We start from the raw sequence: 14,180 nt of genomic DNA on the forward strand, positions 1-14,180 counted from the left end.
CGTATCCGGTTGTAGTCTCCTCCCCCGCCTGTTCATATGCAGCGGTGTTTGCATTTCCCTCCTGCCCAATGACAGCTCTCGACAGCCCCATGTCTTCTTCCGGCTACCGATCACATAGCTTCTTCAGCAGCCCCTGTCTCCTTAGCAACAAGCAAAGGGCTGGATGTGCACGCGCTTGTCTGATCTCGGAAGCTAAGCAGGGCCGGCCCTGGTCAGTAGTTGGATGGGCGACCACCTGGGAATCAGGCTTCCTGCCTTGAGCAGAGGGTTGTTCTATCCCTTCAAATGAGACTACGTTTTACCCCCTTCTACCCCCCGCTTTGGCGTTTTTAAAAAAATAAGGCATTATCTTCAAAGAATCGTGGCTTCTCTGTGATTCCCCACCCCCTAATTCAGGCATGATCTTTGAAGATTTGAAGATTCGAAGCTTCATATCTTCGAATCTTAAAATGTTCAAAGATCATGCCTGACATAGAAAAAAAAATCGATTCTTCGAAGATAACACCTTAATTAAAAAAGAAAAAGCCAAAGCGGGGGATAGAAGGAGGTAAAACATAGTCTCATTTGAAGGGATAGAACAACCCCCTGCTCAATGTGGGAAGCCCGATTCCCAGGCGGTTGTCCATCCAACTACTGACCAGGCTTACGTGAAGCTTCGAAGATGCCAGCAGCCCCTCCCCCAAACACCAGCGCTGGGTGCCACCGCCACTGTCCTTCTTCCTCTCACTGGCTGTCAAGGGCTGGCGCGGTGAAAAGAGCATTGGCAGACACCCCCCAGCCACTTGCCCTGGCCTCCAGCAGGTGTGTGTGGGGAGAGGATAGGTTCCTCCTTCTTCCCTCCACCCCCACCTGCTACAGCGGCAGCGGCAAGGGACAAACCGGTCATTTTCCCCAAGGCCAGGAAAACATGCAGAAAACGACAAGCCTCTCCCACACCACTGCTGCGCGGTGGGCGTGGGTGGAATCAGCAGAAACAGGAAGAGTTTCTCATCCTCCAATGAGAGCCGCCATCTTTAAGAGCAGGAAAACAGCACAGCACTCAAGTGTGAACTGAGCTTGTGCATTCGATGAAGCACCGCAATGGGGAAAATGGCTAAGTGTGGATAATCACGTTTTAATGCAAGAGTGTTTAACCCAACAGGACACCGAATTCGTTGCGATGGCAGGCGAAGTGTAGATCAGCCCTAGTTCCTCTTTTCACCCGTGTCTGATTCTCTCTTGTTTATGTACTGTTTACATGACTAAAAACATCATTAGAACACATTAGAAAAGTGGGTGTGTAGTTTTGTTCCAAAAAGATACTGAGTTGAGGAACTGCAGCTGACAGAGAATCAGAGAAAATAAGGTTGGAAGAAACCACACAATCAAACCCGCTTGTACAGTAAGTTCACAGAGCCTATACATTATGAATGAAAAGCATGGCTGGCTGAGTCCATTGGCTGAGGCTCACTGGTAAATAGTAGGCAAACTAATGTGCTGCATAACCTGAGAATTTGCAGAACCTTCTCTTGAGCATGGGAGTCTGCATGAGCTGGTGGGAGAAGAGAGAACTGGAGAGACAAATGAGACCCTAGCTCACAGTATAGCTATGATGGCAAGCCTCTACTTCTGGTGTAGTTCAACCTCTACTTCTGGTGTAGATCAACCTCTACTTCTGGTGTAGATCAACAGTGCCCTCAGGAGCATCTGGTAACTTGGCAGTATGCTGGGACACCTGAATAGGCATTTCATATCTTTCTTCCCCCATACACATCCAGAACTTTAGGCACACACACACACACACACACACACACGTGGTTTGGCTTTTATTGCAGTAAGATTTCCATAAAAATAAGTGTTTGCTCACTCCTCCTCATCTTTCTCACAACATCTAATTGGAAGCCAAGATGCTCTTTCAGATCATCCTCTCTACAATGAATTCTGGATATGCTCTGGAACCCAAGACTGTACTTATGTAGGTAATACGTAACTAGATAAGTTAAACTGACTTTATTGATTTATATTTGGAATGCTGTGTGTGTGATTGTTGTCTTCCTGTGTTTTTTTCCATTCCCCCCAACCCCAATAAACTCCTTAAAAAAAAAAATCTGAACATTTGGCTGTGGTGTTGCAAGGACTACATGGTTGCAAAACTATTGCATGTGTTCCTAGGTTGTTGTTTTTTTACATGATTCTCTATGTCTGGGCTTTGGATAAGACAATCCCAAGTGCCTTTCTTTTTATTATTTGCTAGGACTGGGCTGAAGGGAGGGATCTTTGGCAACAGGGCCTAGTCTGTTCAAGCAGCTGGGCACACCAGGGTGTGTCAGGAGACTTATCCTGACTGATGGCAACCTATCAGTAATTGTTCTTGGGAGAACTCTTGTAAAGAAGGGCTCCACCATTAGGGAAAGTCATCCATCTTATGTAACAATGGCCTATATGTACTGAAGCCTACAAAACCAAAAGGATCAAGAGTCTGACAGAAGCCAGTGAAAGAGAGGATAACACAGAGCTGGAAGTATACACAGAACCCTCCCTGATGTAGCAGCCCTGACATAAGTCCTATAGGCTGAGAGAGCTGCTGATTACCAAGGCATTATTGTGTCCTAGAAATGAGGTGTGCTGAAAGGTCTGCAAGCCCCCTCCAGTTGCTCAGCACCCCGTGACTGAGCCTGTGAAGCCAATGTGGCAACTGTGACGGGGGCTGTCAATAGTGCTTAGCGTGATGGCACAGCTGGGGCAAGGCTGCTTTTAACTTTGAGAATTAGCCCTCAATTTAGTTGCATTAATAGGCAATGAAAGCCAAGGATGAGGAGTGGGTTGGTGCCGCAGCTGCTGCCATCTCTGCCTGCTCTCTAGGACAAACACTACAGTTACAGTGAGTAACTAGAACTACGAAAAGAGGCTGGCCATATGTCTCTGGAAGATGGGCCGATAAGGGAGGCCAAATCTCCCGTATTTGAATGAGTTTTTTTCCTTATTGCAGAAGAATACCGCCCCAGGGGATAAAGGGTGACCCTGTATTTCAGAGTACTACCAGCAACACAGTGCCCTGTAGGTCCGAAGAGCCCCTCATTTATGGGCAGGCAGGCAGGCAGGCAGGCAGATGCTCTGTTATCAGTGTCATTGCAGTGTACCATCTGGTGGTGGGAAGTGCTGCTTGGAGGCTGGTCTGTCGGGGAGTGCTTATGTGCACAGCAAACACAAACCAGAACGGCTCTTTCACTCCTGCACCTGTTGAATTCTCACTCACCACAGCTTAAACATGAATGAGTATGGCTATTTGAAACAGAAATAAATAACACTGCATCAGGGTGTTGACCACCATTTTGTTGGGAATTAGCCATGTGGCTGTTTCAAATGGACAGAAGGCAAATCACGGAGTCCTTACTCAGTCAATGTTTGGAAGCTTTATGACAGGGAAGGGCAACCTTCAGTCCTAAGGCTGCAAGCAGCCCTCAGCTGAAATTCATGGGGCCCTCAGCCTAATTTCAAAACCCCTCTGCAAGAGATCTGTTCAAACCTCTGGTGAGAGAGGTCTGTCCCTCCATCAAAAGCCCACTGGGAGGGGAGGAAGAGGGAGCAGGGAGAGAGAAGTGACAGAAAGAGAGAGAGAGAGAGATTGAGAGAGAGAGAGAAAGGGGCTGGCCGCATTCACTTTGGGCTTGGGTCCTGCTCTCCGCCAGCATGTGGCTCCTGACAGAATGTGCCCTTCAAAAGAAAAAGGTTTTATGAGGTACCAATGGGTTGAGACCCAGAGATGTGCTGGGGAAGTCCCCAGGGGTATCTCCACGACCACGGAAGGAGAAGAGAATGGTGGCTTACCTGGATTTTCCTAGGAATTGGCTTTGGTCTGTGCAGGGCTCCATGAACAGGTGCACCGTACCAGTATAAGTCACTTCACAGAACATACTTCCAGGTGTGTGTGTGTGTGGGGGGGGGGGGTTTGGAGTGAACATCATCTGACTAGCAGGGGCTACTCATCCTGTAAGAGAGGCTTCCCACCCCTCTCCACCGCATCCAGGCTCTCCCCCGCTCTTTCTCCTTGGATAAAATCCTGGGATAAAATCTCCTTGGATAAATTCCGCCTGTGTCTCAACAAAAATCACTCTCCTTCTCTCTCTCTCCCCCTCTCCCCGCCCCCTGCATTAATTAATTTCTTAGAGCAAAAATCATTAAAGGAATACAATGTTCTCTCTCCCCTGATGCTGCATACAATCTCCTTTTCTCTCTCCCCCTGCATTAATTACTTCCTTAAAGCAATAATCATTAAAGGAGCACAGTGTTCTCCCTCCCCTGAAGCTGCTGATGTTGTGAACAATTGAAGCTTCACATTAATTAAACACGTTATTTCAATGCATAGGAATCTCAGTAACTTCAGGAATGCACATTTCAGGAACAAGCCTCACTGACCACATTGGGAATTACTTCTGAGTAGACACACATATGTTTGTGCTGGGAAAGACAGGGATGGGAAACTAGCTCCCTTTCTAACTCGATGCTGTGCAGGTGTGAATTAGTTCTGAACAGCAATAAACCAAACAGCAGAGAATTGCAGCTTCGAGATAGCACTGTATAGCCTTTAGGGAATTAGTGCTTTAAAATGTGCTATTTCGATTGTCGGGATCTCTATAAATTTTAAAGTGTGCATTCAGGGGCAAGCCTCATTGACCACAATAGGAGTTACTTCTGAATAGACACTAATTGGTTTGTGCTGGTAAACCCAGGGACAGGAAACACCCCTTGACTGGGGTCACAGTGAAAGGCACACCCCTGGCAGGGCTAGCATACCTGACGTCAATGCAGGGGTTGGGGCACACAGCAACTATACCGCCGAGAACCCGACTTAAGGACAAGAATCGGACTTAAAGTAGTCTCTAGAAATCCGGTTTTTCTGCGAAAAGCTCCAAGGTGGCTGAGGGATGGTTACAACATCATGTGCCCTGATCAACCTTCAAATGGAGCCAGCTCGCAGCAAATCAACCATGGAGACACCCCCTAGATTGCTTTCTCAACTTAGGAAGTCAACTTAGGCTGACGTTACCACATTAAAAACACCCAGTTATGGTCATGTGTTCTAGATCAGGCTACTACTGCTGCACTTCCAGAGCAAACTTGGGATTTGCTAATGGCACCTATGGCTCAGTGAGTCCAGCAAGTGGCATGGGGGAAATCATGTTAATCCATGTACCTTGAATGACCGCACCAGGTAATTGCGTCCCAGGCAGTAGGCTAGGCACTCTAAAGGCTGTTCAGCTTTAATTTGGAGCCATATGTCTTAGCCTAAAGAGATTCTGCTTGAACTCAAACAGCAGAGCAGCTAAAAGATACAATTTTCTCTAACGGAAAAAAAGGAAGAAAGGGTAGAATAGCAACTTCATATTTTAAATAGCAACTATACATTTGTTCAGTTCTCACTTTCAGTGGACAAAACTGATCCTGCTCTTAACCACAGAGCGGACTCCAGGTGTGATATACTGGGGGTGCTTTATGAAGTCATTCTCTTTTACTATTCACTAACAACTTCTCAGTCCAAGTAGTGGGTTATTGGTTCATTTAAAAAAATGGATTTTGGTTTTAGCTCAACAATGCTAAAATAATCTACAGTCGTTCACTAAAAACATATACATAGAATATCAGTTAAGATAATAAAGTATCCTGTATGAATTATCCAACATCTGTATAACTCAAGCCATTAAAAGCCAGCCCAGGTAAAAATATCTTACTGCTTGTCTGTAAAATGTTTAAAAAGGTGTGTGTGTGGGGGGGGGGGGAGATGGGATTTCACCACATATTGAAATGGTGGCTAATCATAGGTATTTTTCCATGGTTGGCAAAAAGGAGGGGCAGCACCAAAACACATGAAATAATGTGCACGCGCACACACCCAGAGCAACCCACCAACCCACAACATGTTTTCTTTGCTTTCTCCTTTCCATGGTCCCCTCCGTTGCTGAGTAGAGCTTGGTTTTCTTTCTTGAGTTATCAGGATGACTTCAACTAAACTTATTTAGCCTGCATTAAAAAAAAGGTAAAGGTAAAGGTGTCCCCAACCAGTCGTGTCCGACTCTAGGGTGCGGTGCTCATCCCCGTTTCTAAGCCGAAGAGCCAGCGCTGTCCGAAGACGCTTCCATGGTCATGTGGCCGGCATGACTGAACACCGAGGGGCACGGAACGCTGTTACCTTTCCCGCCGAGGCGGTACCTATTTATCTACTTGCAATTTCTTGCTTTCGAACTGCTAGTTTGGCAGGAGCTGGGACTGAAGACAGAAGCTCACTCCGTCACGCAGCACTCGAGTCTCGAACTGCTGTCCTGCCAACCTTCCGGTCTGCAGTTCAGCGTCTTAACCACTAAGCCACCGCAGCCCCTGCATTACGTGGAGTAATTTCCACCTCCCAAACCAAACAAGCTAGTGATCCAGTGTGGTGTCATGTTGCGGTTATTGTGTGTTAAAGTGCGAGATTCGGACTGGGGAAACCTGGGTACAAATCCCCCCTCAGCCATGAAGCTCACTTTGAGCCACACATGCATACACATTCTTTCAGCCTAGCGTTCCTCACATGGTTGATGTGAGGTGAAAATGAGAGGGGGAGAAAGAATAACCATGTACACAAGTCTGGGTTTCCCCAAGGAATTTTTAAAAATGTGTTTTATTGCTGTAAGCAACTTTTAGAGGGTTTTTGCCCTGAAAGTCTGCCAAGAAATATTTTAAATAAATAAATGAATGAATGAATGAATGAATGAGTGAGTGAATGAATGAATGAATGAATGAATAAAAGGTGGGATAAAAATATAAACAAAAGTAACCTAGCAAGGAAATGCAAATCTTTTAGATATTACAGGTACTAGAATTTATCATACAATGTCATTTTATTTAGTATGTTTATTTATTTTACAGTATTTCTATATCGCCTTTTAAACAAAACGTTCCCAAGGTAGTTTAGCTCACATTTTACCAGAAACATTAAGAGGTGCATGTATGGGAGCTGCAAAAGAAGTAACTCCCCCATCTTTCATCCATGCAGGACAGGAGGTTGGCGTTTTGGTAGACGGAAAATAAAATAAATACAGAGCCCTGCACACACACACCCCTTCACCATGAACTAGATCCAACTGATTAGTTTGCAAAATAAAGTTACTAACATGTTTGCAGTAGAAGAGAAACCGACGTGATGGTGAGTCCATTAGGAAACAAGAGAGGACTTTTGATCCTTATTAGAGATGACTAAGTTTGATGTTTGCTGGCTTTCGCCTATTCCTGTAATATGCTGTAACAAATTCCTGTATCACTTAGCAACATGACATGTATTGGCCTTTATCCTAACATCTGGTATCAGGTTGTAAATCTGCTTTTCCTAAAGTTTCATTGGTCCATTTATCTGCCCATAAATTGTCACGATAAAGATAATATGAAACAATAAACATTGATTGCTGAAATGATCTCTGGCAGATACAACTTGATCTGAAAATGACAGTAAACAAAGCTACAGGCATGCTGGGGGGGAGGGCAGAGCCAACCCGAGACATTTTGCTGCCCAAGGCAGAGGTGCTACAAGATGCATTCTCCACCACAGAAATGTCTCAGGACTCAGGTACACCTTGAAATTCCACAATACTGGAATCAGGGGTGGGTTGGGGACCTAACTTGCCCTCATTTCGTCAGAAGGCATGAAACATATGGAAAAGCTGTCCCAATTAATCAGGGACAGTCCCTACTTTATGGTACTTGTTCACAATACAACAGTCTCCCAATGTTTGCCTTGTTGGTTATCTGTTTTTAAAATGTTGTGAGTATACACATGTACTAGAGTTTCAGCCTCCTGTTGCAACCAAGGGGTGGGGGTGGGGGAGAAAAGCATCCTATAAAAAAATGTTTAGAAAGAGAGAAAGGAAAAGGAAATAGTAAGCTGTGTGCATGTGGTGGGGGTCAGGGAGCATTGTGGAGCATGCCCGTGTTTGTTATTTCTTTTGTTCTGGGTTTAGGTCCACCTAGGCAAGAAAATATTGCAGTGTGTGGCCATCGCTGTAGGAACCTGGGGAAAAAGCACGACTTTCTGTTTTGCCAGGTGTGCTCTTGCTGGGCGATGTCTTCCATTTGTGGCATCCCTACTAGTGTACCACAGACACACCTGTGATTTTCACACATGACAACATAGATTTTTCTTTCTTTGTTTGTATATCACTGTACACCTGTAGGGAAAAATGTCAAATCAGCCCTCACACAGGGGCAGAAATGGAAGCACACACAGGAGGCATCACAAAACACACAGACTTTAAATGAGCTTTCACTCAACACAAGGGTGGTTAATAACCCACAGTGGCTTGTTAACCACCTCCATGCACGCTGCCTGATTTACCTAATTACCCTCACCAGGCACACCTTGTCATTATGTGCAAACCTGGTGAGTGTGGATGGCTGGGGTGGTTAACAAACCACGCAGAACCCATGGATTGTTGTAGGGTTGCTGGGTGGTTTGCTGACCGCCCCAACCAACCACTCTTGTCAGGTTTGGACATCACAACAAGCTGTGCCTGGCAAGGGTAATTAGGTAAACCGGGAGGCATGCAACTGGTATGTGCAGGGGTGGTTAACAAGCCACTGTGGCTTATTAACCATCCTGGCTTATTAACCACCCTTGTGTCATGTGAACCCAGTCACTGCCTTGAAATCCCCTTCAAGTGGGAGACATGGGCTAACCAGCTTTTTCTTAAAATTGTCTCTTCTGATTATTAATTAATATGGTTAACAACATAACTGATACCAACAATTTATGATGAAAAAGAATGCAGTAACAGCTAACATCATGCAATCACAGGCTGGAGTGGAAATTCCCCGTTTGTTTTTACACTGGCTCTCTTTTCCCTCCCTTATTCAGTTTCATGGAGCCCCTTGTGGAACGACAGTGAATGAAAATAAAGGGCACTTTTGGTTAGTCATGGTGCACTAATCGGCTTCAGGACATTCATTTGAATCAGGTCCCGTCCATCCCCCTGGAAACATCAGCCCTTGGCTGTCATGAGCCAGCTGTAATGGTGTGATGCCACATTGAAAAGTGCGTGAGACTAAATTAATGGAGACCCCGAGGGTCAGTTAGGAAGGCAGAGGAGGAACTGCATGCAGACAGAAGGAGGGAACCCCCAGGTGCCTGAACAAAAAGCACTGCAAGTAGGATAACTGTGAAGATGTTTCATTGAAGCCTAAGACCCTTTTTCAAGGGCACTCTTGAAAATCTTGTTGCACTTTTTCACAATAAAACACGAGTTACTAAGTGCACATAACACAAAGGTTACCCTGCACACTTAGCAACACATTTTTTATCGTGGAAAAGAGTGCAACAAGGTTTTCAAGACTGTCCTTGAAAAAGGGGTTTTAAAACCCCAAACATGTTGCACCTCAGTTGAACATCCCCACCATTATCCTACTTGCAGTGCTTTTTGTTCAGGTCCCGGGAGGGTTCCCTCCTCCAGTCTGCATGGTGTTCTGCTGCCTCCCCTCTTTGTTTGTTCAGAGGGGGATCTGAGCCTGAGGTTTCCCACCCTGATTTAGGTACTTGGGACAAATGGTCTTCAGATCCCTTCCAGCTCTTTTATTTATCTGTTATTTTAAATACACATGAAGCAACAATGACAGAAAGAGCCATGCTCTTGACATTTGAACTATGAACTTCATTTGTTATAAATACTGAATAGGGTTGCTTTTTGTTTTGTTTTTAAATTGCAGAGTCCAAAAATTTAACAAGAAAAGTTGACTTTAGCAAAAGAAAGAAATCCCCCATTGATTGATGCTTACCTTCATCCCCCCGCCCCAACACTTAGCCACAAATTGCAAGTCTGATGGGCCCAAATAACTCAGTGGCTCAGTCTGAAAAAAAAATGCATGTTGTTTGCTTGGGAATTTAAGCTCCCCCAACGCTTACAGTACCATTTGCCAACAAAGAAGATGAAGGGGGCCCTGAACTTTCTGGGAGCTGCAAAGAGCGAGACGGTGTTGCCTGCTAATGTGAGCTAATCGCCAAGGAGGGCAAAAGGCGGGGGCTGGAGTGTACACAGTCAGTAGCTGGGAGGCAGCCAAGCTCCTTCAAGCAACCAGACCTAGCGTGAGCTGTGTGTGATGTGTGCGAGTGCCTCTCTCTCTCTCTCTCTCTCTCTGTCCAGGGGCTGGGGTTGGATTTCAGGGACACTATTCAGCTGATTGGTTCAGAGCATCCTTCCATCTCTTGCACTTTCCCCCTCCCCCAAACATTCTCCACAGCAGAGATTGGAGGAGACATTCGAAGCTGTGTGTGTGTGTGTGTGTGTGAGAAATATAAATAAATGGGAAGACAAGCTGGGAGACTGTGCATACAGCAGCAATTCAGCTGGGAGAAGTTGGTGAGCAAACCTGCAGAGCGGCAGTGGAAGGAAAGGCTGCTCCCAAAGCCAGATTGCAGAAAGACCAGGCACGTGTTGCTTCCATACCCATTTGGGACTTGGGACTCCTGTCTCTCACCTGCCCGTCATACCCACACAGGCCCAGCAGCATGTCTTTGGCAGTGAAAGAGAAGAGCCAAGTGCGCCTGGTGTTTCTGGGTGCAGCCGGGGTTGGCAAGACGGCCTTGATCCGCCGCTTCCTGCAGGACACCTTTGAGCCCAAGCATCGGCGGACAGTGGAGGAGCTGCACAGCAAGGAGTATGAGGTTAGTGGAGTCACCATCAAGGTGGAGATCCTGGACACCAGTGGTAGCTACTCCTTCCCCGCAATGCGCAAACTCTCTATCCAGAACAGTGATGCTTTTGCTTTGGTCTATGCTGTGGACAACGCCGAGTCCTTTGAGTGTGTGAAGACTCTGCATGAAGAGATCCTTGAGCTGAAAGAGGACAAGTTCCCACCCATCGTTGTGGTGGGCAATAAGGCAGAAGCCGGTGGGCTGAGGCAGGTGTTGCCTGAGGATGCCCTGTCCTTGGTGGAGCTCGACTGGAACAGCCGTTTCCTGGAGGCATCTGCGAAGGAGAATGAGAATGTGATGGAAGTCTTCAGGGAGCTGCTCCAGCAAGCCAACCTGCCCAGCCGGCTGAGCCCTGCCCTGCGCAGAAGAAGGGAGACCTTCCCCAAGGAGCCCCTGCTCAGGCCCCCCATGAACAAAGCCAACAGTTGTACCATCTGTTGAATGATGTGAGAATGACAGTGGCAAGATTTCCCTCTGGCAAAAACAAGGCGGACTGCGCATGGAGCCCAGCTTGCACTCGCCACATCAGCGTTGTGGCATTCGGTCATTTGGGGGGGACTCAGGAGCCATTTGTGATCTTCAACAAGTTGTCATGACATAGTGATTTCAGCTTTTAGTGCCCCAAAGCCACAGGTAATTGTGTGCCCCTTTCATGCAGTCAGTTTTGAGTTGCAGCCCAAGAATTGGGAAGCCTTGATACTTGCGCACACCTCTTAATTTAAACTTCCTGATTCCAACAAAGACTGCTAATCTGTAAATTGGAAGAGATGGTCATTGACTTTGGTCATGGACTTTGCTGACCCATCTCGGTGTGGATGAATTAGGGACTTAGAGTGGCCAAACAGGCTGATATTTGAGACAACATGGCCGATGTCGACAAGGTGCATGGCATGTATTTTGGAGGGTCCATCTAAGAAACATTTAATCCCTGGGACACCTGTTTACTACTTGTATTTTGTGACTGACTGAATAGGCTCTGTATGCTTGAAGACATGAAAGAAACTTTTCATGACTGTTCAACAGCAGGTGTGTGTAGGTGTGTCTGTTGCATTGCCTCCCAGAATCTTTTGCTTCTGATGTCTGCACTGATGTTTGTATACACGTGCTCCTGTGCAGATTTTGTTTACACTGACCTAGCCATTGTCTGAGGCATCTCTGTTTGTACATTGTGGAAAGAAGTATGTGCCTGAGTGTAGATGAGTTTTGGTTTGTTTTTGTTTTACTTTCCAAGCATTGTATCTAATAAAAAAAAGACCCGTCCTCAGACAAAGGCGTGCTGTATTTTTATTATTTGCTGCAAGGTTGCAAGGTGTGATTGGAAGTCATACCACTTTCCAACCCTTGTCACCCGATAGTTACATAGCCTCTTGCTTCCACGTTCTGGTTTATGCTTGTGCCTTTATGTCTTTGTAGGACATCCCCCCTGCTGAGTTTGTGTAGATTTTTATGCTTGTATGGTTTTTGTGACAGACCCTGTAGTCCAGGGACAAGATTGTCAGTTTAGCTCCTAGGAGACAGTGGCTCAAATTCCTTCTGAGCCATAGGCTCATGGGTATGGCCAGATGATCGCTCCCTCTCAGCTGGGCTTCTCAGAACAGGAGCGTTAATGAGCTCTCTGGTTGGGCAAAGATATGAGAGAAACATGGCAAATTATTTAGCACATTAACACCCTGATTCTAAACCCATTTGCTGGGAAGTAAAGTCCACTGATATTGGTGGACTCTCCACTCATGATTAATGTGCTGAGGATTTCAACTCAAAGCTGCTATATAGATTAATAGCAACCATTTAGCCCCTACAGTTTTACCAAGGTGAGAAGCAGATAAATGTCATTTGTCCTGTCACAGCAGAAAGGAATGAAGAGCCGTGGATGGATATTTCATGCACTGAAATCAAGCCATATATACACTGGCACTGAATGCAATTAAAGTTGGAGGAAAGGGGAGGGCCAGTGTGTGTCCCTCATTTGTCCTACTATTTCCACCCTCCTAAATTGAGCTCCATTGGGGGACTATCTGTTGCTTCCTTGCTTGCTTTCCATTAAAACAGTTACAAATTGCATTTCTGCTCCAACAGGCCCACAACGAGGCAATATGCAACTTTAAATACAACCTCGTAACCAAACAATTGATGTATGAATAGCACAAGCCATCTTTCAAACAATGAGAAAGCAGGGTAAAACTATTGGAAACACATCCGATGCCAGGCTTTACAGCAGGGGTGGGAAACCTCAGGCCTGGGGCCACTTCTGGCCTTCTGAAGACCCAATCTGGCCTTCTGGGTTTCCCCAGATGGCCATGCCCCCCCGACCACCGATCATTCAGTGGTTTCCTGGCTTTTCCACAGTCCCCCCTCCCCCGGCTCCACCATTCTTAAAAGCTGAAATACCTCTCCTAAGGCTTAGTTCCTGGCAGTCAGAGCTTCAAGCTAAATTACACTGGTAGTTTTGGTATTTTGGCCCTGCCCCATTTTCCCTTTGGCCCTGCCCACCCCTCAAATGCAGCCCTGCCAGAGCTTCTTTAAAACATCCCTGCTTTACAGCCTGCCAAACACTAGGCAAAGGAGAGGCATGTCTGAGGGAGATTCCATCACTGAGGTGCTGCCACAGAAAAGGCCCTGTCCTATGTCCCCACTGATGTCACCTCTCTTGGTGGTAGGACATATAACGGGGCCTCTGAAGAACTGTAAATTACAGGCAGGTTTATACAGGAGAAGGTGGTCTTTCAGATATCCTGGCCCCAAACCATTTAGGGCTTTATAGGTAAGAACCAGTATCTTGAATTGGACCCAGAAACAAATTGAGAGCCAGCATAGTTGGTATAAGACCTATGTTGTAAGATCTACAATGCGGACACCAGAGAGCAATATGAGTGCTGCATTTTGCACTAGCTGCAGTTTCTGAACACTGTCCAAGGGCAGCACCACATAGAGCCCATTGCAAGATTCTGATAATATTTGGAAGCCAAACCTTTCCATAGTTAGTTGAGAACAGACACAGAGATTGGGGCAATGAAGATGTCAACAGCTCTTAACTATCTTCCTCTACTGAGGATGGCCTTTAGACTGTCCAGTGTAAGGGATAGCAGTGGCAGGGACTAGACTATTCTCTTAGAGCTCTGTGCTGTTATACGCTTCTTTGAAAACATCTGGGATTAACCACAGTCAAAGAATCCTGGACCAGAAGGACGACTTTTGGTCTGATCTGGTAAGGCTGCTTCAGTTGTATATTCTACTAGGAAGCTTCACTCGGCTGTTGAGCGCTGAGTCTTCAAACAGGTGAGAACCATCAGTACCATCACCATCATCTGAAACATTATTAGCCCGAAATCCTAGTTTTCTGAAGTCTTTGCCTGCCTGCCCTTCATCCATTAGCTATAGGTAACCATTGTTTCTTTTAACTGAAGGTTCTTGGGCATCTCTGTATTTTTGTTATCCCCCAACACATTTAAGAGAAATGAGTCTATATTGTACTATGTGTGACAATGAGAAG

General features: G+C 46.0%; 1 pseudogene across 1 annotated transcript; it reads left to right on the forward strand.

The window, feature by feature from the left end:
- Positions 1–10,323: 10,323 nt before the first annotated feature.
- On the forward strand, positions 10,324–11,949 carry LOC146354124 (GTP-binding protein Rhes pseudogene; annotated as a pseudogene). Its single transcript, XR_014787412.1, has one exon. The product of XR_014787412.1 is annotated as a GTP-binding protein Rhes pseudogene (transcript).
- Positions 11,950–14,180: the final 2,231 nt, after the last annotated feature.

The sequence above is a fragment of the Heloderma suspectum genome, chromosome 2 (assembly GCF_057233095.1).
Source record: "Heloderma suspectum isolate Gila_16-S chromosome 2, 16-S_ref, whole genome shotgun sequence".
In the NCBI taxonomy this organism is placed as follows: domain Eukaryota; kingdom Metazoa; phylum Chordata; class Lepidosauria; order Squamata; family Helodermatidae; genus Heloderma; species Heloderma suspectum.